At 42.1% G+C, this 25757-nt stretch overlaps 1 protein-coding gene across 17 annotated transcripts in view; it reads right to left on the reverse strand.

Annotated features, from left to right (window-relative positions):
* The window catches only part of afdna (afadin, adherens junction formation factor a), a 100436-nt gene that overhangs the window by 61669 nt on the left and 13010 nt on the right, over window positions 1-25757 (reverse strand). The gene's annotated exons all lie outside the window — the stretch shown is intronic.

The following is a 25757-nucleotide window of genomic DNA, read 5'->3' on the forward strand; positions in this document are numbered from 1 at the left end:
TTATTACCCGGTGGACACCATCTCAATGACGTGACGCATATACAGTGACGTCAGACTCGGCCCTGTGACGGCTCTCTAACCGATGGAAAGGCAAACCGGTTCTTAGAAGGCTCGCCAGTGGGCATCAGACACACGTCTGTTCCTGTGGCTAAACCCGTGACACACACACATGACCGAGCATTGAGGATGAGACACTGTACAGATACACAGAACAGTGTCGCCTCATTGCTCTGTTCTCTCACACACTACACTCAGCTGACACAAGCCCAGCATCTGTAAGCATGGAACACACACAGAGAGAGAGAGAGAGAGTTCTATATATCCGGTTAGCATTAGTTATTACCCGGTGGACACCATCTCAAGAGTCACAAAAGTGACTCGAAATCAATCAACCAATCAATCATCCTGAGACACGGCTGCTCAGATCTTCCAAAGCGTTCGTCTGGAACGAATCTGTGGAGTCAGCTTTTTATTTCACCTGCCTCCTGCTTCTACATTTATTTAAACACAACTGAGTCTCATTTCACCTGAAACCTCTTGAAGAAAAATTCTGGCGATTTGTATCAGGATGTTATTTACTGTTCCTTCTAGATGATGGAGGACTTTCGACACTCCAAAATTAAACCTTTATGAAATCCGATGTGTTATTAAGAGTTATGAACAATTTATTATTTTAAAGCAATTTTGTCCTTGTGTAAATTACCATGACATCAAAAAATTATAAGGTCGTATTATCAAGCACTGATTCAGATCCATAACCTGCAAGAGCGTATGTGCGTTTGTGTGTGTGTGTGTGTGTGTGTGTGTGTGTGTGTAAGTTAGAGTGTGAAATTTAATCCACCACTGAGGAGCACTGAGGGATTTGAAACCTCCTGACTGATGTGTAAATGTAAAAGAGTATTATTTTAGGTGGAAATTCCCCATCCAGCTCCAGCAGCGCTAAAACAATGAGGGTCAGGAGTGTGTCTGTGTGTGTGTGTGTGTGTGTTTCCTGTCTGCGTTGACAATAAAAGTAGAGAACAGGGAGACAGAGTCTCATCCTGACTGCACCAGAGTCAGCAGTCGTGCGATAAGGAAATCGAATCACGTGTGTGCAAACTTTAGAGCAGAATCATTAATAACTCACACACACACACGTATGTACAGGAATGTGTTTGAAGTAAGACTGCGCTCCTTTAAACCAAACTTTTACCTTTGACCATGACTCCTCCCTGAGAGACTTGTTCAGATTAGTCTCACACACACACACACACACACACACACACACACACACACACACACACACACACACACACACACACACACACACACACACACACACTAAACTGTGATACTCTGTAAATCACTAACAAGTGTGACTCTAACTTTCAACTCTTATAACTCTATAAAATCCCACAAATCCAAAACTCATCGAAAGCTCAGGCTTCCATCTCAGCTCACACACACAGAGTAGTATTTCTATTACAGAAAAGAGACAATATGATTCATCAGCCTTACAATATGTTTCTGGGTGCCAACTCTTTTAGAACATCTGACCATCTCAGAACTTTTAGACTTTTAGACAAGTTTAATGTGTCGTTTACTGGAAAAAAAGAGGAGTGTGTTTAAAGATAAACTACTTTAAAAATAATAAATCAATCAATAAATAAATAAAAAATAACAATTAAATGCCTTTAGAAAATAATTAAAAAATATATTATAAAAGAAAATATGCTCAAAAAAAAAAATAACGCAAATGTTTTAACATGAGTTTATGCTTCCATTATTTTATTTTAAATAAATAATACATTTGGTATTTTTCAATATCTGGGTTTGTTCTCAATTTTAAGAATTTAAGGTCTTCAAAAAAATGTATAAATTATTTCAATACATTTTTTATTTATTTTTTACTTTTTTTATGGATGAAAAAATATCCAAACATTTTAGAAAGGACATATTTAAAAATGAAATAAGGAAAATTTTTAATAATGAAAAAATAAAATTGCTCTCATGGACCGCTTCCAGATGTTTTGTTGATATTTAACCAGAAGTTGTTAATCATCTGAATATTGTGACCTAGATTTTTATGATATTATGCTAAACATTTTAGCAGTAAGTAGCAGCCTCAGCAACAGGGGGCGACATCACGTCACATCACCACAAGCTTTAACACACAAGCGTCCAGATTACAGCCTGAACTCAGTAGAAACACCGAGACGTCACAAGCTTCATGACTTTTCATTGAAAGTCCAGACTGGTACATCAGCAGCTCATCAAAATCACTGTGTTCTCCCCCCTGCCCCCACAGGCTGTGCTGAAAATCTGACGAGCGACAGCTAATCTAATCTCCACACATGGCCTGTATAATCAGACACTCCCCTGAGACTCACCGATAACTCCAGGACAAAAAAAAAGCAACAAGCTGCCAGAGTGGGGGATAAAAGGACGAGAGCAGGACGTGGTTTTGAGGGACAACACACAGGGTCAGATCTCTTCTGACCCCTGACACAATTAGCATGCTAACAAAGCAGCGCTGCGGTCGTGAATGACGAGCAAACACAATTCCGGTCAATCAGGGATCTGAGGGATGGCTGTGGGGTCTGGGGTTTTGTCCCCACGCTGCAGAAACTCTACAGAAAGTAAAAAAAACAACTGGAAACGGAAACAAACCAAAGCTCTATAATGGAAGAGAGATAAAGCAGATTGTTTTAGTCAGAGAGAGAGAGAGAGAGAGAGAGAGAGACAGGCAGAGAGACAGAAAGAGAGAGACAGAGAAACAGAGAGACACAATACAGAAAAAAGTAAGACAAATAGAGAGGCAATGAAAAAACAGACAGAGACTAAAGACTAAAAAGAGAGGATAAGAGTCAGACAGACACACAGAAATGGAAAGACTGAAAAAATAGACAAAGAGAGACTAGAGAGAGACAAACTCAAATGTAGCTAAGCCCAGCTTGTTGGCTTGTCCATCAATAAGCCACGCCCACTGGTTCAACAGAGGCCATTACACTTAAGGCACAAGGCAGAAGGGTGTTACTTTTACACTCTGTGTGTTTTATGTCATCAAAGCTTCCTGTCTGCATTTTCATGATGGTGTGAGTGCTTTACACCTGCCTGAGTGTTTGCATGAACAAAATGTAAAACCTGCACCTCTAAGCTCCGCCCCCTAAACCAGCACAGTATAGATCCTGAGTGTGAAACCGTCTCAACCACGAGGAGGAAAAATAGTGTTTTTATGTGTGTATTTCATGTGTGTATGTCATGTACGTATCAGGTGTGTTTCTCTTTTCCACCGAGGCAGTTTGAGTGCTGGTTCGGAGCCTAATTTAGAACCAGTTCTTTCTTTTTCGACAGCCAAAGCACCGGCTCTGAACCAGGAAAAGTGGTTCTTAAGTAGCACCAAAACGTTGCTGGTCTAGACTTAAGAACCGCTTGTGTCAGGGGCTGTGGGCGGAGCTACTGTTAGCACATTTGATAATGTACCTTAAGTATATTAATGTTTAATACACTTTTTCTTTACCGCAATATGATCAATTATCAGCACACATGATAGTAGGTAGCTACATGCTAAGGCTAACTTTTTTCTGTGTTAATGATAAAATAACGTTATGTACTTTCTCGATTACAACCTCCGTTTATAAAAAATTACATGGAGCTGCACGTACACGTTGGATTCGCCACGTTTGGGTGTTAATGTAGGTTCACAAAGCCATGAGCATTAACAGTAAAGCAACATCCGCCATTGTTGATGTGTTTGTGTTTACCGCTGCTGCACTAAAGTTGCTGTATAACGTGACGCATATACAGTGACGTCAGACTCGGCCCTGTGACGGCTCTCTAACCGATGGAAAGGCAAACCGGTTCTTAGAAGGCTCGCCAGTGGAACCAACTTTGAACCAGCACCAGTGCTAGCTCTGAACCAGCACCCGGTTCTTATTGGTGGAAAAGGGGCATCAGACACACGTCTGTTCCTGTGGCTAAACCCGTGACACACACACATGACCGAGCATTGAGGATGAGACACTGTACAGATACACAGAACAGTGTCGCCTCATTGCTCTGTTCTCTCACACACTACACTCAGCTGACACAAGCCCAGCATCTGTAACCATGGAACACACACAGAGAGAGAGAGAGAGTTCTATATATCCGGTCACACGCAAAGCTTAGCATTACGTCACTCTGAGCAGTACCCTCATGCAGCAGCTTTTCACATAGAGATAACACACACACGATCAGGATGCTGCTCTGTTCTGCATTCAGTGACTGCTTTTTTATAAGAGCAGCGCTCCAGTGAAAAACTGTGCATGTGTGTGTGTGTGTGTGTGTGTGTGTGTGTGTGTGTGTGTGTGTGTGTGAGAGAGAGAGAGAGAGAGAGAGAGAGAGAGAGAGAGAGAGAGAGAGAGAGAGAGAGAGAGAGAGAGAGAGAGAGAGAGAGAGAGACACTACATCAAGAGCTTGGCGAATACATCACGTCCTGATTAGGCATTTCCGAGGTGTCCTTAAACAGATACAAGCAGAGACAGAAGAAATGAAACTCATTACAGTCAAGTTTATATAATGAGGAAGAGGAAAAACCAGCCCTGTAAACAGCTCTCACATAAACACACACACACACAGAGTGAGAGAGAGAGAGAGAGAGAGAGAGAGAGAGAGAGAGAGAGAGAGAGAAGAGAGATAGACAAACAGAGAGAGAGCAAGAGACAGAGAGACGAACAGAGAGACAGAGTGAGACTCAGCACATTGTTTGAAAGCCTCAGTTTAATCCATTGTTTTTTAAATCCTCCTCTACAGAACTTCCAGCTAGACGTAATGAATAAAAACCCAGTGCTGCACTTTTAATATCACACACAGTCATTTATTTACTGCACCTTTGTTCATCATCTAACGCTTTAGAATTAATACACAGGACCGAATGATCCATCATGCAGCTATTTAACTTCGACACAAACTTCAGCTGCAACACAAAACCGTATCGTAGACGCTCTTGTGCCGTCACATTGGTAAATCCTTCCTTAACCGATAATAAACACACCCTGCACTAATCACTACGCTGCCTGGAGAAAACACGTTATTTTGTCCATCTATTCTCCTTTTCTCAACCGATTCACTGATACGGTCAGTCAGTCGCACCACAGAACACTGGCCGTGTGAATCGTCTCGTCAGGAAGCAGAACGACTCGGATTCGCCGTAACGAGTCACTCGCTGTCACAGGACTCAATAAAACGTGTGTAACAGGTCGGTGTGTAACAGGTCGGTGTGCAACACACACACACACACACACACACACACACACACACACACACACACACACACACACACAGTAGACGACAGGATGATGAGGCTTCTTTCCAAAAATCATTCATTCATTCATCTTCTACCGCTTATCCGAACTACCTCGGGTCACGGGGAGCCTGTGCCTATCTCAGGCGTCATCGGGCATCAAGGCAGGATACACCCTGGACGGAGTGCCAACCCATCGCAGGGCACACACACACTCATTCACTCACGCAATCACACACTAGGGACAATTTTCCAGAGATGCCAATCAACCTACCATGCATGTCTTTGGACCGGGGGAGGAAACCGGAGTACCCGGAGGAAACCCCCGAGGCACGGGGAGAACATGCAAACTCCACACACACAAGGTGGAGGCGGGAATCGAACCCCCAACCCTGGAGGTGTGAGGCGAACGTGCTAACCACTAAGCCACCGTGCCCCCCTTTCCAAAAATAAACAAATAAAAAAAAATTCTATACAAGTTCTTATTGTCGCGAATGCTCTAATTTAATCTAAATTCTGCTCTAATTTAAGATGCTAAAGCTAAAGAAATGAAATTTGAAATGCTAAATAAAGACAAGCGTCAGTAAGGAATAAGACAAACCGAGTCGAGCCGTTTTAGCGCTATACTTTTACTCTGCTTGACACATTGGGTTTTTTATCCATTTATTGTTACATCTAGTAGGTTAGCTCTTCGTTCTGTATAACTCCAACACTACAGACTCCTCCCACCAACTTAATATAGTTACGGAAAACCGTTCGTTATGTACAGTGTGCGCCGCGCGAGTCTGTGTCGGTGAGCTATTACCATGGAAACAAACACGTATGTCAACAAGATGACGATTCATTAACTTCAGACCGATCATTAAGTTATATAATGTATGATTCTGGAATATTCTCATAATAGATGTTACAAAAGTTTTTTTTTTTTTTTTTAAACTCAGGACCCTAAAGTCTTCGATCTGATTCGTTTTCTTCCCTAGAGGCTGAGTTACTAATTAAACAGCAAATCTTATAATCCATGAAATCTATAAATCTTCTGCCTATCTGTACAGAATCTTACACACGACACACCACCTGTTCCTCTGTGTGTGTGTGTGTGTGTGTGTGTGTCTAAAACACACCACCACAGCCGGAGCTCAGCTCGTCCAATCAGCCGACAGCCCTGAGATTAAGCAGCTCTTGCAGTCTGGACGTTCACGTTTGTTTTCGCTTTATTCCTATTTAGTATTTTGTTGAATATTTCAAAGCGATTGTGACGGCAGTTTTAGGACAAAAACTTTTTTTTTTTTTTTTTTAAATGGAGGAGTAAAAGTAAACGTGTGACTCAAAAGAAGACACAGCTGGTAACTCGGTGGACATCAAGAGTCTTTTAAAATATTTATTTAAAATAATAATAATAATAATTAAATAGATAAATAAATGAGGATCTCAATTCCTCCTGCAAAACAACAAAAAAGTAATGGTCATGTGCTGCATTTCTAGCTCCTGACCACACACACACACACACACACACACACACACACACACACTGTAAGACAAATACAGCACATGTGTGAGGCTTAAATTTAGCAGATTATATCATCAGTTAAACTCTGGGTATGTGGGTGTGTCACACTGACATGGATGACGCACAACCCGGGAAGTCATTACACACACACACACACACACACTCACACACACACACACACTCACACACTCACACACTCACACACTCACACACTCACACACTCACACAGAATATATTTCCACAACAGGAAGTCCGAGGATGAGAGCGGAAGGCTGAATTCCTCTCGGCGCTGTTCTAAATTACACAACGTGCTTCATTAGCATTTCTGCGCACAACACACACAGCCTTCGTGCACTTAAATACCTCGAGGAAGTGAAATATTTATCTGCGCACAAAACACTCCACGTGTGCTGCGCCTTAGTGCCGGTGAAACAGCCCAGATTATTCAGGCTGAACTCTAAAACACTTAACCTTAATAATATTTAATTGCTTTGAGATGAAAATAAAGACGAATAAATCAAGGCTGTATGTACCACAAGCACTTTTTCACCGTTTAGTCACCGTTTTGTTGTTTTCAGCTCTTTCGGCTTTGCCTTTTATGGAGTTTTGAGGGCGTGGCTAAATGCAATGCAAATCAGTTGTGATCCAAATAAGTTTTGTAAATCTGGCTGGAAGGTTTTGAAGCATTTACACAAAAAAAAGACCCAGTGTATAAACACAACTAGAAACCACAGTGTTTGGATTTCCTTAATTCTTTCCCCCCACATTTCCTGAATTCTTCACCTTTTTTTTTTAAAGAGTTTTCTAAAGTTTTCATGGATTTCGTCGCTCAAACTCGTCACCGGGTAGAGACGAACGTCCTTTCGTACGTGTCAAAACTTTTCTCACAAGCTTCACTATACATTATGTGTGTTAAAACACAAGTTTAGATAGATGAACCCTGAAAGCTCGGGCGGTTTGGGGGATAAAAAGCAGGTGTAATGCTGTCTGTTTTTACCCACCACACCCTCACCCACACCCCCCACCCCACTGTGGAACAACCTCTTCTACAGTAAGTACACAGGAAAAGCAAAAAAAACACCCCACGTCCTCTTAGTTCTGCCTGAACAGGGTTTACAGGCAACATTCTCAAGGTCAACCACAAAAAATGTGCTCAGTCAGTCAGTCAGTCAGACACACACACACACACACACACACACACACACACACACACACACACACACACACACACACACACACACACACACACACACACACACACGACAAGCCCTCTTCAGAGATCAGCAGCTGCTTTCAGCCCCAAGCCCTGCACGTCTTCCTGTCTGATACAGGAGCAGGACGGCTGCTGACCTGAAGACTGACTCACACACACACACACACACACACACACACAATGAAGCCTTTCATACAACACTTGTCTCTCTCCCCTCCTCCTCCACCCGATGTGGATACACCATCGCGCACTTGCTTACTGAGTGCTTTCGGTTTGGCTACAAAAGAAAGCCAGAGAAATACAGAAAAAGAGAAGAGAAATACTACTTAAATAATAAAAAAAAAAAAAAAAACAAACAGATAGATTCAGAAAAAGAAAGAGACAAGACAAAAATAGTTTGTCAAAAAAAAAAAGTTTGTCAGAACAACAGTGAGAGAAAAACACAAAGAAGAACACCGATATAAAGATAGAAATGCAATTGGATCAGAGAGAAAAAAAAGGAAGATTAACAGCAAGGAAGGAGGGTAAAAAGGAAGACAGTGGGGGGGGGACCAACTGACACAAAGGGGGAAAAAAGGAGAATGGAGGCAGAGAGAAAGGATGAATTGAGAGCGCAAGTGTCACAAACAAAAAGTATGAGAGCCGGAGAGACAGAAAGAACAGAGACATGAGACATAGAGAGAAAGGCACAAAAATGAGAGAAATTATTGAGGGAAAAAAGTGAGGGGTGTGTGGAGGGGGGGTTAGAGAGAGAGAGAGAGAGAGAGAGAGAGAGAGAGAGAGAGAGAGAGAGATTGTTGGAATGTGGGTCAGTGAAAGGCGTCTCCGTCGTGCCCCCACACCAGCGCCGTCTCCTAGGAGAAAAGAAAAGCTATGTGCAGTTTGGCATAGTCATGTAGCGAGAGGGGTGAGAGACAGACAGCTCAGCCCCCTCTGTGTGTGTGTGTGTGTGCGTGTGTGTGTCAGTAGGGGCCCAATAAGTACAGGAAACTGGGAGGAAGGTTCAGAGAGTGGCCACATCCTGAGCAACCCACTTCCTCACCATCATTCGTACACCTGATGAGTGAGCAGCACTAAAGACTCCGTGTCTCTCCCACACACATTTACACTCATTTCCTCCTCTCCGTTTCCTCCCTTTATCATGTTCTGCCCCCGGCATCGGAGCAAACATTTCGTTGTGCCAAAATACTAACCAGTGCCTCCTGTTGCCATTCGTTTACTGTACGACACAGAAGACCAAACACACTACAAAGACAACGGCTGGACAAAAGTCAGGGGAAGAAAACGATTGTTCTTAGTTAAGTAGGAACGCAGAATCAGCTCCAGCACAGGATAGAGATGTTCCCATAGTTTCACTGGAGCATACGCAACCATCTCTGTGTCTTCCTAAGTGTGTCAAGAAATTACACACTTAGGAAGACGAAGGAAAATATGAAAAGCTGAAGCTGCACTAGTTTGCACTACAGACAGAATTTCTGGGACGGAAGAAGAAATCAACAAGTTGCCTTGAATTGCGTAACTCCACAAAACCCCTGGTGAGATTATAAAGAAATCACTTCTGAGCTGAGAAACACACGACTAGAAAGTCAAATATAGTCCATATAAACAGTAAAAGTAAGCTTCCCGATCCTTTCGACTCGCAAACTTTAGTAGAAAGAGGAAGTGGCTGAATGCCAAACCAGATGGTTCCTCCTAATAAAAATGGCACATAATATACGTGGAAAGATCACAAAGTTAAGCCCGAGTGCGGATTTGAAGGCTCTGGTGATTTGAAAAGTGCCACCCGGGCATTGTGTATCAGATAGGAGGCTGAAAGGGAGGCACAAATGTTTTATCTGGCTCTCTACATTGCTTCTTCCACAGGGAGGTAACAAGCATGAGTTACGCAGAAGCAGCAACGCCTAGATCTCAGACTCGTCCTGGCTCTGAGCCGCCTGGGTCTGTGCATCAAACCTTCCACACTGAAGGGGGAACAGAATTCGATCAGCCTTTTCCGAATCCTTGGTCTTTCTGAACCGTTCTGGCTCTGAACACTTATTCCACATACAGTTGGTCCTGTAAAGGAAGTCGATAGATTCCAGGTGGCTTCCATCAGTGGTCTGGAATGCGAGCACTAAAAAGGTGTGTCAGGAGGGATACAAGAGCACAAAGGAAACAGCTCTTAACCTTTTGACTAGGTAAAGGAAACCTCAATTTCCTCAGTGCTTCGCTAAGACCACAGGAGGGGCTTTCCTTAAAGCCCACTCTACTCAGGTTGTGCATATAAATCTGCCCTTTCTTGAGTTCGGCGTGTTGCAGATAAACAGCCAAAGCTGCGTCTCGGATTCCTGGAGTAGGTCTAAGCCAACTCAAGAGTAATATTGATGGAGCTCAGACCAGGCTCCGATTGCATTCTGGGAGGTACACCAAGAAAGACTTGGAAGTTCCAAGACAAATGTTCATTTCGTAAAGCTAAGCTCTACATCCTGGTGCATTGGACCGTCATATTTCCTGGAAAACACCAGCGGTAACACTATGTGCAAGAGCAACTGTTTCAGAGTGTTAGAGTGTGTTTTATCAGGTCGTTCATCATGCTGAAATGTGCACCTAGTAAACATCAGTGTAACAGTAGCTGGAGGAAAGAAGGTGTTTCTGGTTAGAAGAAACCTGACGCTGTGTTTTGGGTCTCAATAAGCAACAACTGTGAGCGACAGAGTTATTCCTGCCGCCAAGCAAACCGTAAGAGCACACCAAGAGCTGCCGTTCCACTCGAGTCTCATATCTGCCCCCCAATCCGTCTTAGAACCAGTGCAGCTTTCATCTACACACACAGGAGTCTTATAACCAGTACGGTCAGACTGGAGAAGGGTGATAATTATGAAGGACAGCAAATTAAGTGTGTGCTGTGAATCAAATGGTGCAGACAAATGGCACATGGTTCTGGGTGACCCAATTACAATAGGACAGAAGGTCACGGAGGGTGCGTGAATTATATCGACAGACAGTCAAGAAGGAGGCAGCAGTAAAGTAATTGTCAAAGTGAAACATGGGCACTTCACAGACAAGGCAGAAAGGCATGTGTATACTGCTCTTGTTGTTTGTCTTGGGTTAGTTACATCATCATTATTACCCAAACTAGAGACATGCTATTAGGTGTTCTAATACTAAACTAAATACTAAAAGATCCAGCTAACATCACCTCACACTTCTTCATGACTAATCTGGGTCCTTGGTGATAGAACAGTGTACTTGAATTCCTTTACACTCCGTTATCATCAGTGGCGGAACTAGAGTTTTATACATGGGGTGGCCAGGGGGTGGCCAAGGCAACTTTAGGGGGTCCACAGACTATGACACAAATTACCCTAACAAGGCGCATGGACGAATCCCATAATTGCTCATTAGAGGTACAATATATCTCTATATTCTATATGTGTCAAACGAAGACTTCTTTTGATAGGTGAAATGAGATGTCAATCAGCATCAAACTTCCAATGCTATCAAATAAAAATTCGGGGTGGCACATGGGGTGGCCAATCAGATGTCAAGGCTGTTCAGTGCCACCCCGGACAACCCCCTGCGGCTCCGCCACTGGTTATCATATGGTTCGTTTGGGGAAATGGATTGAAAACGCAGAGAGAAATGCATAGTGAAATGCATTTAAACTGAAATGTGAAATATTATCGACAGTTAAGTCTCATTACAAGATTATAAATGATCAATCTCATGACTAGTGTGAAATGCTAACAATAAATTAGCAACAGCGACTGAAATAAAACTCGTGATGAAAGACAAAGAAAAACGGCAAGCTATTTTGATAAAGCATTTAGCTACGTTCCCTCTGTTTTCTGCTTCTAATGAATTTCAAAACAAAAGTGAGCAATCAACGTGTGAAACATCTCCAGCAAACACTGTCCATCAGCAAGATTGCAGTGTGGAGTAAACTTACACCCACAGCTGAAACCAGAAAACCAAGAAACACCTGGATCTCCTTTCAAATGCCGCATCCTGTTCCTTTCATGCTGGCGTCTTTTCTGTGCGGCCCCTCGTCATGCCGTATCGTTCTCCGTTGACTTGGCATCTCGTTTTCTAACTGGCAGCGTCTCTTGTTTATTGAAACCGTGCCAGGCTGACTTTCTAAAAGCCAGAAAGCTCTCTAGAAAATCGAGCAAATCAGGATTCCTGTTCCAACAACTGATCTGTCCGTCTATTTTCGTTTTCCTCTTCAAGGGTCGTAATGAGTGGTCTGTGTGGTCGTGCTGGTTTCCTGGTTCTCTGGTCTGCAGGACTTCAGACCAAGGATCTCATTGTGGTTGGGTTAGTTGGAGAAGCAGGAGAAAAGAAGCCACATACATTTACTTTAGCATCAGTGTGCAAGTGTGTATTTGTACAGTGTACCACGGTTATTCCCATTAGCCGATACCACCAACTGACTGCTAAAGCTACCCTGCCTACAGCAGGTGTAACAAAGCAACAAGCATTCGTTGTGGCTAGGACTGAGCTTCGAAGAGCAGAAGAATAATTGACAACAGGAAATCAATATGCCCTCAGGGCAACAGCTGGGGCAGAGAGACAGAGCTTGGCTGTGAGCCCTGTGGACAACAAACCCACATGCAAAGCCGCAAGCCATCAACAATCAGCCCACAGTCCTTCATAACATGTCCAGGATAGTGGGTCGCCACCATTTCTTCCTCTAAAACAATCCTGTGTGAATCATTCTTCCCATTTACCACCCTAAAGTCCTCTCATACCTCCGACATCCTTTAAATAATGCACTTACCTGTTAGTCTTGTGTGGGACACCTGATAAGTTGCACTCGGCCAAGCCGCTGAATAATTCAGTTACCCCCAGGGTCCTAAACCTGGCTGACAAACTTTTATCTGTCGAGTGTTTTCACCGTTACTGCTACTATACTATGTGGAGCAATCAATAACACTCAATATATCAATTACTTTGTGGAGGGTTGGATCTGAGTCAGCTGCCTGTCAAGATGATGGAAAGCCATCAAAGTAACAGAGATGTGTCTTTTATGTGAGTCAGCAGCACTCAGGCACCTTCTGCCGCCTTGTGCTTTAATTTAACTGGCAGTTAAAATGTAGCACTCATTTCTTACACGTTACATTTCGGCTGTTAATGAACATAAAAAAGGTCTTCTTTCGCGCACACAAATTTGCTTGAACATCACAGACATCTGATCAGGGAACTAAGTGAGGCTAATGCTTCATAACATGCACAGTTTGAATAGAACAGAATTCACTAAAGTCCATTCGTGCCGTCGACAGGCTCAGGAGGAGCTCGAGCCTCAGCCGTGTTTCTGCACCTGAGAACACTTAGCACCAAGCAAGAAGGAACCTCTGATGAAGCAATGTTCTCTCTTGCCACCTGCAGCACCTGAATCTTTATAAGATTCTTTTGGCAAAACCATCATGACCGAAGTCATTTCGCTAACCACATAACTAAACGTATAATTAGCGACTGATTGCCCAGCGAGATGAAGGCCGTATAAGCAGGAAGCAGAAGCCTAGTGTAGCATCAGACCACAAGAAACCATGCTGAGGAAGGTAAGCACAGGACTCCCTGTAATGTAAATTTAACGCTAATCATGGTCGGTTCGGTGGAAAATCGTTTTGTTCTCCACTATCAAAATAGTCAGGAAAAGAAATCAGTGTGATCTGATTAAATCAAGCTGGGTTTTCATGTTCCCATTGCAAATGGGGAGGAAAAAAGGCCAAGTGATCAGATATGGCAGTTGATCCTTAGGCAGAGGCACAAATTTCTACCAAACAAATTTCCTGTTGATGAATAATTTTGGGGATCGGCGGCAACAACTCCAGCGGATACATAAAAATCTGGACTAAAATTGGTCAAATATAAAAGGTAATGCATCTGTCACACCCAAATGGGTGTTATTAAGAAAAGCTTAAAAAAAGAAAAAAGAAGAGACATGATTTCTGACAACACACTGTATAAAAATAGCTGTTTATTTTCCCTACACCTCCAATCGCGATCCTCGCTGCCAGCATCTCATATGTCTCTCCAGGCGTGTTTAATTTGGGCATCAGTTGCACTTCACTGAGAATCTCACTAGGTTTAAAACTAGTGCGTGAGCCTTGTCCATGATCATCCTGTTGTCAGAGTTTCAGGGCTTGAGCTATAAAAAAAAAAAAAACATCGTGGGATTTGTGAATGTTAGCGGTATTTGTGCCCTGCTGCGCATGTGAAAACATTGTTTTCATCCAAGTCAGAGTTCTCCAGTGGTGTGACTTTAGCAGTTTGTGCGTTGCTTGACACGTTGCTCAGGCTGAACTTGGGAAAAGCGAAACAAAGATAAAGAGAGACGGATCCCGAGTGAAAGCATGAGAGAGAAGAGCGATGCTTATCCAAGCAGAGCTGTAGAACAGAAACACGTGCCTGGGCTCAGCTGTGCTGCCGCTCAGCCCCCCGTGGGCAAGCTTTGATAGGAGCATGACGACCAGCGGCCAACACCAGCTGTGCTCATGCATTTAATACTATCAATAAATAAATAAATAAATAATTATAACTGAGCCGTCATAGTCCATTTGCAACTGCAGGAAATTAAGGATTAAAGGGCAGCCTGCTGGGCATCAGGCTTTTATCGTTTACTAGCCATATCTGTTATTGCCGGCAAGAAGCTAGGAAATGATATCCGGCAACATTTGGAAGCTGAACAGAAGTTCAGCATTAAAACTTTCCCTTGATTAAGGCACCATATTGGGAATTTAAGTACTGAGCTGCAAACCAAGGATATCGAGTTGTGGAATGCAGTCGAGAACTAGTTTATGGAACGGCAAACCTGTCAACACCCCCCAGTAGTAACACTTAACTGGATTAAGGCTTGGTGATATGCACCGAGATTCTTTAGTGTGTAATTTGTTGCCGGACAAATGCAGGGATTAAAATCCAGCCGCTTTCTTTAGACGTATTCAAAGCTGGCTCAAATGACAAGTATGTGACAAATTGCAGGCCTTGCTTTGAAGTGTGTGTGTGCAACAACAAGGGCTCCTGAAAGTAAAGACATTCTTCAGATCACTTCAGGCTCTTCAATCTCCCTGAATTCTTCAGTGAAACGATCTGTGCATGTGTGGAAAGCGGGGGCATGATCCTCTCTACGTACCAGGCGGCGAGAGGAGCAGAAAAGGAATGCAGTAAGCAAGGTCTGATGAAACCCAAATGGATAATCACTTTGCCAGAAAGGACCACATGCTGAGGCCGCGAGACGGTGCAGAAAACAAAGTGGGAGGACAGCTAGAGCAGACCGATGTCTTCATATGGCAGGGCGAGACCTAAGAGCATAAAGAATGGTCCGGAAGATCTGCCAAAAACAGCCTCTTGTGGAATCTCAGCGATGGTGTAGGGGTGAACAATAGCTGGAGTTTTAATAATGTGGAAATCGTTTCCGCACATGACCTCGCCTTGTCTCTATCTCTCTTACCTTCTAAAGCTCTTTCTGTTGAGGACATGGGGTGGGACCGTGTCCTTGTGGGCGGCAACTCTCCAGTTTCGCTGCATTGTGACTGTGTATCGAGAGATCCGATACCGCTTGCAGGGGATTAAACAAAACAACCAGACCATAACACGCAGGGCCTGCACAGTCGCAAAGCACTTTTCTTTTCCCCGATACAACATGAAGTTCACAGCTTAGCAATATAAGCTCTCTTAACAGAAAAGTCTGATCCCTGATTTATGGGAATATCTTTCATCTACAAAGCAGAAAGCTCAAAAGTTTCCTATATGCCGAGAATCAGAAAAGGCCAAAACCTTTACATCTGGGGAGAAGATCCCTTATTTTAATAGCCTATATAAAAAAGTTAAATTAGACTGAATTCCTTCATTTAAAAGACATGTGGCTTTAAGCAGAAAAGAACGACTGTGTGTGAAGGGATCGGTCGGGTCGGGTCAGACAGGACCAGGTAGAATTTGAAAAGACAATTTGAAAGACGCATCATGATCCCCATGACTAAAGCCAGGCCTGAACTATTTATGATGCTGGCACATCCCTCACCCATCTACATTCCTCCTTAAAAGCAGGGATGAATTACAGTGTTGAAGCTCATCTGAAAGTATAAAAGGAAGAAAGAACAGAATACAAGTGGCTGTTAAAATATTATACTAGGTACATTTTCACTGCAGGAAACCGGGAACCTTGGGAGCGGTTCCACCAAAAGGAAACAGGGCTGATGTTAATCCCTGGGCTGTAGTTCCAGGAAACGTTTGACTTGAGTTGGTATTTTCTGTGAAACCATGGACTATTTGGTTGCAGCAGGCCATTTGTTCCACTGCTAATTAGCCCAACAAAAGCTAAACCCTTAGCTCTTCCTTTTTCTAAGTTATACATACAACTGGGAAAGTGAAAAGCATTGCAAAACTATTTCAGTCAAGTCTAAAACACTAATTTTTTTGTTACAATGGAGCAACAAAATCAATGAAGAACAAAGACTCTGAGAAGAAACTTTAAATGGATAGCCAAGGACTGGGCAATATGGCTGAAAACTGTATCATGATATCAGTGTTTCATATCGGTCGATATCGATATTTATTGATATTTTTTTATGACAAATTTAAAATAAGGTCCAGGAGAAAAATATATTACATTTAAACATTTTTATTTTAAACTAAACCTTCCTCTGATCATAATCCCCTCAGTTATTAAGACAGAAATGTCAACAACCAGGAAAACTCAAATAATTATTATGTAAACATAAATCTAAAGTCACAATGAACACTTAACAATTATCTCTTAACATTTAAGGTGCAAAATGAAAGAAAATGTAAGAAATGCTTAATAAAGTGTAATAAAATAGTGCAAAGTGTTAAATATAAACATAGAGAAACGGTCTTGCATAATTTGCAGATGACATTGGTGTGACTACGGTCAGACTTATAATATCCAAAAAACTGCCATACTGGCGAGCTGATTTTTCCTCTTTTATTTACACTTTCCTCGCTCGCTGCGGCTCATTTTCTGCTCATCAGTCTCCGGTTACTGAAGAGGAATCCAGCGGACCAGCAAGAGACAACGATATGGCGCAACCAAACATGATACTGTTACATAATTGGCTGTTAGCGTGTCACTCCCTACGTTGCTAGGTTACCGGAGAGCGAGTGCCTTTGTTAATGCAACCAAACTTGCTTCGCAACCTCTGTTTTCTTCCGACGAAGAATAAAAAATATCGAACCTTTTATCGAACACATTTTTTATTGATATCGATCCTGTGTCTATCGCGATACATATCGTTATAATTTTTATCACCCAGCCCTAGGATAATGTACTACAGTTTTGGTCATACCACACGTAAGGCCCTGGTATAGTAGAGGAAGCACAAAGCAGAAACTCGTTCAAGAACTGAAGATTTTTATTCTGATAAGTAATCTTCACCCCTACTTGTTCGTATTTACAGGCTAACATTAACACCTTCCTGTGGTGCAGGCAACAAGAGGTTTGCGGTGATGGTAATGTTGCTTGTCAGTGTGAATGTCCTCCGAGCACTCATGACTTTAATTAGAATGGTGGCAGAGTCAGGGGCTGCCTCTGGAGATCAGAGAACTGAAAGGACGTGTGTTCTGGACTCGCTCAGTCCCCACAAATCCACTAGGTTTTCACAACCCAGGCACTTCCGCTGTGGTAGATACTGTTATGATATAAAAGACACAATATGATAGCCCAATCTAAAAATATCAGTTATGGTGGTATCAGTTATCAAGCAAACTGGTGGTGAAAATATTATGTGACAAAAATGTTCTTTCTGCTTTATAAGTGTGTTCAGTGACAGGAGTGTGTTCAGTGTACAATTGCTTGTCACACTAAATACTACATGTTTACTAGATGTGCAGCATCTTAATACATTTCACCTTTATTTTACGCATATCTTTGTATTTTAATTGGTTTAATCTGAGTTTCCGATCAAACTCCTTGAGAAAATGTACCTGGAACTTGAAAAGCTGATTGACTTGAAAACAAAGAACCTCCAGAGCAATGGTCATGTTTATATGGCTAGTACACGGCTTTGCTCGTCAACCATTTCTAAAATGCTCTCATTACATTACAGTAAAATTGGCCTGACAGAACTCTGGACTGTGCAATGAATAAACTTACCACTGTAGCACTTGTGCGATACAGTCTCGCACGTTCATAAGACAGACACTTAATAGTGCGAAGTGATTTCGTTGTGCTTGTTTGCGTGTGTGAGATTGATAGCACACTGCTATTATACTTGATATCTGTAGTCTATTGTGTGATTAAAACTCATGTCCTGGCTGCATGGAGTCATTTTATTCAATTCCGTTTCCCACCATTTCTACGCAGCTGCTATTTGAGCGAGCTGACTGAAGTCATCTACAAAACCCCAAAACAAGCCCAGAAGTTAGAAACCTTTTCTACTTTGACATGTAACGTTAAGCCATAAGAGGTTTTGCGTTTCTGTTTTTAACAAATAAAGAAAATAAATTGTCTATACACATTTTTAGATGGTTTGTATTTTTGTGCTCTGTATGGAACATCAGTGCCTGTTTAAGTGATGAACTCCATGACTTGTGTTTGTTTTCAGACATGATTTCAGACTCGCTTTATACTTGTGCTACAACTGTTTGGCCTGTGCTACAAAACTATCAAGCTTTTTAGCGCCAGTGCTACGTGCAAAAAAAGGTTAACATACAGGCCTCCTTGTAATCAACGGAATAAGAAACTGAAAATTACAGCCAAAAAAAGTAAAACCAAATTTCACCCAAGCAGAAAACTGGTGCAAAAACCGGTCCCGAACATCTCGTCCAGGAGTTGCCATGGGTTGGGCTTTACTGGGTTCTGCATACCATCGTAACACTAACTACACTCTAGAGCAGGGGTCGGCAACCTTAAACATTCAAAGAGCCATGTGGACCCGTTTTCCACAGGAAAAAAAAAAAAAAACACAGGGAGCCACAAAACCCTTTTGACATCTAAAATGAAGCTAACACTGCATATGTTGTTTTTTTACCTTTATGGAAAGTGTAGAAAAAACTGTAGTGTGTTGCATTTATGAAATCAATGAACTGCTACAGAGTAAACGAAATTTTATTTCTGCAAGCAAACAAAAATATTTTGAACAGTTTGAACTAACCTTAACAAAAAAGATGCTGGGTTGAAGGTTACTTTCAAATAAAATGTTCAATGTCTAATCGAGTCCTCTTCGTATTCATGACATCAAAATTTTAATTTGCCGGCTGCAGCAAACCAAAAATGCGTCTGTTTCTGTGTCGGATTTTGCAAGTCGGCGGTTATGATGCGTATTTTAAAATTAAACACGGTTTATTTTAATTTTACAAGAGCATCATAATCTAGAATAAAATTTAGAATTACATTTTTTAAAAACTAACTAACTAAAATAAAATAAATTTAAATTAAATATTTATAAAAAAAGTGGGGACTGCACACATTGTGGACAAGAACCAGGGTCAGTAACATCTGAAATGTTTGACCAGGTATTCGAATCTCGATGGGTTTAGCCTGCAGAGTCAGGCCCTTTCAGTGTGTCTGCGGTGGAAACAATACACAATACAACAAAGTGTCTTGGTAAAAAGGAGGGAAATCAGACCACAAGCCAGATAAAGTGGCTCGGGTCATTAGTTTAGAGGAATTCCATATTGCCCCCTGCATCCCCCACAGTATTACCACAGCCTAACATTTAATTGCCCTGCACTATGTTCAGTGAGTCATTCACAGAGCAAAATCTAATGAACCCGACGAGGCGCGACATCTTCTAATTTAAAAACGACTCGTAACTATTTTAACGTTTGAAACTAGCACGATGCAACCTTTTACATCTCAAGCTCAAAAAACAAAAACAAAAAGCAATTATTTTTATCCACATGACTCTGCCAAAGCTCTATTAGCTAAGTTATTTATGAAATCGCCTCACGCTCAGTCAGGCTCCAAATCAAACTCGCACACCAACGAGACATGCCTCAACACCATTCCAAATAAACACCTATTAACACCTGAATGCATAACTCAAACCCAGCCAGATAACACTGCTGTACTACTCCATGCAGGCTCTGTATTGCTTCATCTACAGATACCAGAGTACAGGTTGGGTGGAGTCAATATTTACCCATCGACTGTATCAACAGGATGGTGATAAAGTCCCTGTAGCTCAGCCTGAGAGAAACCAGCTCCTGCTGACAGTAATCCTGTTTAACATAAATACCAACCAACACCACCAAATGTTCACAGGAGCTCCAAATGGCCACGCTGAGCCTACAAACAGTGACTTGTGTTCTCAAAGCTGTTGAAGATTAACTGGTGAAGGGAAGAAACATGTTTACGCCGAAGCCTGGGAGAGGCAGCCGGAGTTGAAGTTTAACCTCTAGCGAGTGAGAACCTGTTAATCTACTAGAGAAACAAAAATGTGTGTTTCAGGGAAATTAAGGCTGCGTTCACAAGCACACGCTTTACATGAAACCCTATGGGAAATGTTTGGAATTGAACTCTGCTGTCAGCATTTTTTTTGTAAGAGGGAAAAAAAGTCAGCATGACATTAAGCAGGTTTCTTGTTTTTCTAACCCCGTGACCAATCAGGGCACACATTGGGCATCAAGTGGGGAAAAAAATGAAAGAACAAACCAGAGGTTAAAACATGAGCCATTTTAAAGTTTTTAGGAAAGTCTAAAATAGTTAAAAAAAAGTCTAAAATAGTTCCTTAGCAATACTGCTAGAATTTAGCCTTAAACTTCTGATGCAGTGTGTGCCATCTCGCCGGATACCACAGAGTCAAACAAGCGTTTCTCTTGAAGACATAATAAACGCAAACGACGTCTTCTTTTATCTGCATCGTGGATAACAAATTGAATCTAGAGCTCAAGCTAGGGCTGGGCGATAAAACGATAACGATATGTATCGCGATAAACACGTGATCGATATCAATAAAAAAATGTGTTCGATATTTTTTGTTCTTCGACGGAAGAAAACAGAGGTTGCGAAGCAAGTTGGGTTGCATTAACAAAGGCACGCACTCTCTGGTAACCTAGCAACGTAGGGAGTGACACGCTAACAGCCAATCATGTAACAGTATCATGTTTGGTTGCACCATGTCGTTGTCTCTTGCTGGTCCGCTGGACTCCTCTTCAGTAACCGGCGACTGATGAGCAGAAAATGAGCCGCAGCGAGCGAGGAAAGTGTAAATAAAAGAGGAAAAATCAGCTCGCCAGTATGGCAGTTTTTTGGATATTATAAGTCTGACCGTAGTCACACCAATGTCATCTGCAAATTATGCAATCCGTCATCCCTATTTATTTATTTAACACTTTGCACTATTTTATTACACTTTATTAAGCATTTCTTACATTTTCTTTCATTTTGCACCTTAAATGTTAAGAGATAATTGTTAAGTGTTCATTGTGACTTTAGACTTATGTTTACATTTTATTTGAGTTTTCCTGGTTGTTGACATTTCTGTCTTAATAACTGAGGGGATTATGATCAGAGGAAGGTTTAGTTTAAAATAAAAATGTTTAAATGTAATATATTTTTCTCCTGGACCTTATTTTAAATGGGTCATAAAAATGTTCAATAATTATCGATATCGACTGATATGAAACACTGATATCGTGATACAGTTTTCAGCCATGTCACCCAGCCCTGGATCAAGCTAAACCAGTTAGAGAGCCGATTTTAGTGAGAACTGGTGAGAGCGTTGTTATGGTTTCGGTTGAGAGTTTTGTAGTTCTTTAAAAAGCCAATATATGCTGTAAAGCTTTTCTAAAGGCAGGTGGTCTGGTGGGAAAATCAGTAGTCTAGGACCCAGGGACAAGCTAATTTCCTGTCTGGGCCAGTATTGTACAGCCCACCATAAAACAAGGCTGGGAAGTACACTGGAGCATCCGCTGGCCTGGTGCTCGAGGTACTCGGCCAAAAATAGTTTTGTAATGTGCAACAAACCACAAGAAACCACCAGCACCAAACTGAAAGGACACAGACTGTTCAGAAGCACAAAGCCAACCTGAAATGTGAGGACTGATTAGTTTAGTTAGTTATCTGTTGTTGAATGCCATATCAGCAGCAGTGGCTATGTTCCTTACAGATTAATAAAGAAGGCATCAGCCAAAGGTCACCAGTTTATAGTCAGCCTCTTCAAGTTAGTTTAAGCTTCACTGCACTGCACAGAGGGACAGGATTCTCCTGCCATCCTCATTCCTCCGATATTAGCTTTTAGGAGACACATCTCTAATGCTGACCCCCTTCTCGTCCCCAAAAAATTAGGTCACTAAAGCAGCATGCATGTATATAGCTTGCATGTATTAGGATGTAGACACTGTGCAACATACCAGACGACTCTCACTGGCTGTCAGCGCAACGCAAGAGCGTTAATTAGTGTTCCACAGAGCGATCATCAACCAAGACTAGAAGACAGGGTTCAGCTCACAGCCATGATATTAGCTGAGCTCTTGTCCCAGTCTTAGGAGTTTACAGAGTCCGAGGATGATGCAATGCAAAAGTAAGAGTTTTAAAAACCCTGAAGTGTTCTTCCTTCCCTGAGGAGGAACAAAAAGATAAGAAGTCCGATAATAAATAAATTGGTTTCTCGGTTCTTGTGTCACCCGAGTGCAGGCAGGTCACGTCTGTCTGTGCCTTACAGATTTCCCATCCATTAGACAGGCAGGAAGATGGAGGAATGTGACGCCAAACACATCGCTCAGCATTTCCTCCAACAGAAAAGAGGCGAATAAAAAGGAAGATAGGTTGAGACTGCCTCTGTGTCGTTCTGATGAGCCGTGATACTTCTGTGGCTGACAATTTCTTTTCCTGAAGGAGACGGTGCCTAGCATGGCACTTATAGGATGACTCGACAGGACAGAGCGCAGGACATCAGTCACCTCAGGACAGTCAGCGAAGAAATCTAGCAAATCTGAGGTAATCTAGAGTGAACACGTCATAGAGTAACATCCACATGACTCAGCGGTAGCTCAGATAAATAAAGAAATAAAGACAATCGAGAGATAAAGACATTATCTGGTTTCCGAAAACCAAAAAAAGTTGCTTATGCTAATATTTTACCTTACAGCTCAAATGCAAATTAACGTTGTGACATTGTTGTGGTGCAAAGCGTCTTTTTCATTTGTTTGCAACTAGGTGACTAGCTTGCTGTTAGCATTAGTTATTGACTTTCTAGCCTAATCGTGCAGGTTTCTGGGCAACCAAAACAAAAACAAGTAGCATTTCATTAGAGACTAAAGCTATTACTTACTACAAACGTAAGCAAGTAAATGTTGACACAGACAATCGGTAAGTCTATGCCAGGTTTCGTCCAATAAAAATGACTCAAACTGTCTCTAACTTGACCCCATAGTAATCTAATTAAGGCAGTCTATGCTAGAGGACACGATCTAGTGCTTATCTCTGGAAGATTAGCATGACACCCAACACCTCTCTCCAAGTTCTCTTCTATCATAAGCCACTATCAGACTCTCAGCATGCTGTGACATACACAAACCAGATCACTCTAATCCTGACCAACAAAAAGGGGCTCGGAACAAAAGGTCCAGAAGGGCAAAAATCAGAAAGTTGTCTTTTGTGTTACCCCAGATGTGGTTTAAGACGTGTGTTATGCCCCAGCCAGCTGGTGTGGGCTGCAAAGACAAACACCAAAGTGGTAGTTTAAAAAAAAATCCTATCCTGACGTAACCCAGTCTAGGAGTGATATTTTCACACAGGGATCCAACCTTAGCTCCAACCCACGTACATCAACCACAGACAAAATTACACCCGTCTGAGAGGAAGGCAGAGCATGTTAGCGCAGCGCTAAGCCATTAGATCAGACTGCTTAAATACAAAGTTTTCAAAAAGAAACTGTGAAGCTCAGTTGAGCACAAAGAGCACTTTGCTCTCGAGTTTAACTGATGTGCAGTCTTAAAAAAAAAAATTATTAATTACATCAAACTCAGGTGCAGATTTTGAAATTGTACCCCAAAGGCCACAACGGGCAGAAAAAAAAATGCTCTTATTTCCCTATAAACTGTTGGGAAGGACAAAGTGTTGGGGCTGGTCAGTAAGAGTATTGTGTGTTAATAATGACCCTCTTGCTTCCCCTGTTATTCAAGAGAACCACACACACACAGTCATTCCATGGGTTGGCTCGTCCAACATTAATCACCAATTCACTCAAACGTGCACAATGCAAAATAATACAAAATAAACTCAGAGTCAAGAGAGAAAACATTAGAACAACTGATGAACCAAGACCTGGAAGCGGACTACACTGGGTTAATCCAAGAACTCTCCTCAGCTCAGCGAACTGACAAGCAGACCTACATGTAGTATCACTTCATTATGATTGATATCATAATGTCGATTGGTTCAGCATTAAAAGGTAACATATGGCAGCAATTAGGTCATGGTGTTTGGAAGACTTTTCTAAGCAATGCTTGGTTTCAACTTGAGGCAAAAAAAGGTCTGACTTCACAGCGAGTGGCAAAAGCCACAGCCAATCAGGGGCCACAGCCAGTCAGGAGCCACAGCCAGTCAGGAGCCACAGCCAGTCAGGAGCCACAGCCAATCAAGAGCCAATGTGATTCCTTTAGCTTTAACTGAGAAAAGTACAATACAAATAATAGCCAACAAATAGTTTAAAACATTTTTTCCTGCTATAGGACTGACCAAGCGTGAGCAATGTAGCCAACAACTACGCATCTTGCACACAGCTTTTCCTAGCAGCTACATGGCAAAACGCTCCAAGAACACGCTTTTGTTCTTGCGTATGCAGCCGCGCCCATCAACCTCAACATCCTAAAGCTCGGGGCTTGAAACTTGTACATATTTTAATAGAACTCCTTCAGGAAAGACTACAAAATGGATGACCCTAAAAAAATAGTGCACTGTATAGAGACTTAATCAAGTAAAGTAAGAACAGGACGAAGTAACAGGAAGGTCATTCATTAGGCTTGTTGATTAGATTAGAATAAAAAGCATCGAGTCATTATTTACAGAAAGAGGAGGAACAACCGCACGGCTTTTCAAGGCTTGTTGCGGTCGCTGACTGCTGATTTGATAAACTGAAGCTTCACATCAGGATTGTTCATGGATTCCAGCTGCATGTCGTCACGTCACACTCGTTCACCTCGTTCAGCTTTCTAAGGCGTGACTGCACAGCGGGAGTAGCACAGACTGGTGCAAGGGTCTTGTTTCTAAGGAAATATTTACAGACACTGATCTACAAGGGACTGATACTGATGATGATGAAGATGATGATGATGTGAAAGCACTTCAAGTAAGCACAGCGGCATTCCTTCTTTCACAGAGACCACAACGACTCCCCAACGAGACACAAACAAACCGTTCCTCTGAAGGCTGGTACATTACCAAGAATTTTTTTAAACACACATTCCCCTTTACACTCCCACTGATGCAAACTGGGTGACGTGCCAAAAAACTACCGCTCCCTCCGGTCTGACAGCGACTCCGTTGTTCTTTACGTGGTGCATTAATAGGGTAGACAGCTTCCTCGTTTCGAGCTTTGTAGGACAATCAAGGCAGCTAGAGCGGAAGGAAATAATTTATCCCTTCGCGTCACAGATGGTGATAAACCGTAGAAGCAAGGTTAGGTGAAGCTGCAACACTGACAGCTTTGTTATTGGAAGTTGCCAGCGGTCGAACGCCACGTCCTTAGGTAGATTGAGTCATGAATCTGCACCCAAGGCCAAAGCAGGAGAAGGAAACTGCAGGAGTAAAGCGTAAAATATAAGGCTTTAATCTCACACTTTTAGTATTGGCGTGTTTTCCAGCCGGACCTGCTGGTTCTATTGCATGC

The sequence above is a fragment of the Tachysurus vachellii genome, chromosome 3 (genome assembly GCF_030014155.1).
Source record: "Tachysurus vachellii isolate PV-2020 chromosome 3, HZAU_Pvac_v1, whole genome shotgun sequence".
Classification (NCBI taxonomy): Eukaryota; Metazoa; Chordata; class Actinopteri; order Siluriformes; family Bagridae; genus Tachysurus; species Tachysurus vachellii.